Below are 3,635 nucleotides of genomic sequence, written 5' to 3' on the forward strand. Positions count from 1 at the left end.
GGGGTCTGGATTTATTCAGGTCTTTCCGTCTATCTAAGCACTGTGTTCTTGAGACAGAACAGGTAAAACTTCCTGGTAAAGAAGGCACATGTAAGAACTGACCCATCAGCATCATTTCCTTTGTGGAGTTAGGGAAGAAAGTAGCCACTCAGATTTTTCTCCGTGGTTTTATGGGGCAGTAAGAAGATCAGCTGTACTTTGTCCTAATGGGCTGTCACTCAAACATTTCTTAAAGGAAAGATTTACACACTTCTGATGCAAATGATGGTATTAATTAAAACAATTTGGGTCAGCATGGTAATACGAATTTGTCATCCCAGCATTCAGGATACTTGGGAGTTTGATGCAGGAGGATCACAAATTGGAGGGCAGCCTTGATTACACAGTGACAGAATCAAATAAAAACATCCCTAAAGTTACAACACGCCTTCAGTCGTAGTTTTTGTTTGTTTCCCCCATTTGGGGTTCTTGTTACAGAGTTCCTGAAACCTTTGCGCTTCCCCAATGACGGGAATCCATGTTGCTATTCATAGTGAGTCCCTTTCAGTCAGGTTACTGTAGCTACAGTATGAGGCACCAGAGACACACTCTTTGTTATGGTTTTGGTCCCTTTAAGAGACAAGCCACGCCCACTCCCTCCTCCATCCGCTGAGTCAGGCTGATCTTCAGCTTCTGGCCTGAGCTCGGCTCTCTTTTCCATCTTCCTCTCGGAGAGGCAGCTTCGCTTCTGCTTCTCTCCCTACTTCTCTGCTTCCCCCCTTCTCTGTCTGTTTGTCCTGAATAAACATTCAACCTCACCCTGCATGTCGTGTCTATCCATGTTTCTGTCTTCTGCCTGCCCGCCATGTGTCTCCCTGCCATTGCTTAGGGACCAGCAGCCATCTCTGCCTGGGGCCCACTGCCTGCTGCCACATGGCCCACCACCACCGCTCAGGCCATTGCTCTGAGACCAGCAGCCATCTCTGCCTGGGACGGGCTGCTCCCAGGGCCCGCTGTCTGCTGCCACATGGCCCGCCACCACCATTTGGGACCTACAACATTTCTGCTGCCTACCGCAACCGGGGATCTTGCAGCATTTTTTAAAAAAGAATAACACTCTTTATCTTAGCCTTACAAATGCTGCAAACTCTACTTATATTAAGGAAAGAGGAGCAGTGATGGCGTTCGCTGCCTGTCCTGTGGAAAGCACAGGACCAGTGTCCAGGCATCCTCACAGCTCGTCTCTATGACCATCCTGGGAGGCTGGTTGAGACTGATCATAACACCTGTGTGCATTCTGGCTTGGAAATGTTGTTCAATAAATACAAATTTCCTGTTGTTACTGCATCACCATGATGAATGATATCTTGAGTTCTCCGTCTTCATCAGCTGTCACACAAGGCCTTGAGCTCGACAGCAATCAATGCTCTGACTGGGATTAACTCTTTACGGTGGGATTCTTGGACATGGTGTTTGGACAAAGAGTTTCATGACCAGAAAACTCTGACACATCCTAAGATCAGAGTTAAGCAGGGTTTTGACCAAATCTGCAGCTGACCCGGAAGTGGGGTGTGCGATTAGAGCCATACGCTGAAGTCTTTAGGGGCCTGGCATTACTTCAAGTCACACCAAAATGGAGACAGGACAGTGGGCACGCAGGGTGTCGACCTGTAGCTGTGCTAATGCCTGCATAGGAAAACGGAAGTGATAAAATCCCAGCAGTGACAGATCCCCTTCTGTGCACCCTGCAAAGTGCTGTCCACTGTGCTGACGTTTGTCATTTTCCGTAAGAAATATGCTAGAAAAATGGCACATTCATCAGGCTTGGATCTCTGCCCAGGAGGTTTGCCTCTGTACTCCAGCCCCTGGTGCCTGCTTCCCTGTGGAGCTCAGGGCCCAGGCTCCTTCTTTATAGGACTGCTATCTCGAAACAGGCAGTTCCATGGTGGTTCCCCTTCTAGACAGAAAACACACACACACACACACATGAAATAAACTAATCCTGCCTCATAATTAGAGAAGCAAAATTCCCCTAGTAACTTACTCTTGTTTTAACGAGAGCCCTAGCTAGCACTCTTTAGGAGCAGTGGGCAGTTCTGAACCAACCCATCAGCTTCAGACATCCCCATCTCTCCTCCCAGCTGCTCCCTTGCTCTTGAAGGCTTCCCCCCACTTACAGCCACTTTATGGCCCTTGTCCTCTGCCTCTGTCTCCCTTTCTCCTCTACAACTGGTTCCTGGGTTCATCTGATCGTGGGAATGCCTGAGATTCCTCTGAGACAGGCCAGTGGTTAAGAGGACTTCTGCACAATTTTTACCTATTTAATCAGGCGCCTGCTATCTGCTCCCTCAAGCTGACTGCAGTCCATTTTCTTTTCATAAGAATTGGTGACATATGTTTTTCTTGATTGCAAGCATTCTCATCTTTTTCTATTACTCTATATTCTTCCTTTCCCCCTATTTTCCAGACAGGTTCTCTACATGAAGCCCAGGCTGACCTCGAACACATAATCCTCCTGCCTCAATCTCTCGAGCACACCACCATACTTCGTCCCATTTCTATTTTCACAGGCTGCATTAGTGAGAACTCTTCCCCATTTACACAGATGTAGACTCCAGTCGACGTGGCAAATGATCCCATATTGAACGCCTCCTGTGTACACTGACCAAGCCACATGCTTCTGGGGGAGTCCAGCCCCCTCACAGCCCACAGCTTCCTTTGAGGTGCCTGTGGTGTGAACAGCACCACTGCAAATAAGGAAACAGACGCTCAGAGAGAGCATTTACCTGGGTAGAGTAACCAGGTAGTAACTGCCACCAGCGGTAGTGCCTCTCCACACATCAGAGGGGATTTAACGTGATGATGTCACAGGTCGACCACGGTTGCATCCGTGTGAGCATTCTGAGGTCCAGAGAGGTGAAGGGAGGAGCGATGCAGAAAGGAGGGAAGCTAGAATTAGAACTTAGGTCTGCATTTTCTGACTTGGCCTCGTTTAGCAAATGAAAAGCTCCTTATAGCTCCAGCCACAAGGGGAAAGTAGGAATGTCTCACACCCTTAGGGTAGCTGTGTGGCGCCCTGGTGCCACAGCAGTTTGTAAACCTGGCACAAACTGAGTGCCCACTTGTCTGGAAAACTTAGCTACTTATTCATAGCCCACAGGGTCCTCGAGCAGCCCAGATATAACTGGTAATACCTGTGCAACTCTTGGCTGCCGTGTGGGGAAACACTCAGACAAGCAACATTGGCAGCTGTAGCTTAAACACAGAAATAAGAAGTGGATGGGAGTTTGCAGGCAGCCCACGGTGAGCAGAACCCGGTGCTGCTGCAAACCTGAGACTCGTTACAACTCTCCTCCACACCATCCTGATTTGGCTTGGTGGCCTTTGAGTAGGAATGGGAACACAAAGGCCCCTGTCCTCCCTGATCCCATTTGCATGGCTTCCAAGCAAACAGCATGAGCTTGCTTACTTAGCAGGGAGCAGCATTTGGGTTCAGTTCTTCTGGCAACCGCGCCTGAACCTTCTGAGCCAGGCATGGAGGATCAAAAGCAGCACCCCCAAAGTGGAGGCAGGAGGATCAAGAGTTTAAGGTCATCCTTGGCTACATGGAAAATTTGAGGCCAGCCTGAGTCCCTAACTTGACTTCCCTAGAATGA

The sequence above is a fragment of the Alexandromys fortis genome, unplaced genomic scaffold (genome assembly GCF_014885135.2).
Source record: "Alexandromys fortis isolate MF-2015 unplaced genomic scaffold, M_Fortis_MF-2015_v1.1 scaffold_60, whole genome shotgun sequence".
Lineage (NCBI taxonomy): Eukaryota > Metazoa > Chordata > Mammalia > Rodentia > Cricetidae > Alexandromys > Alexandromys fortis.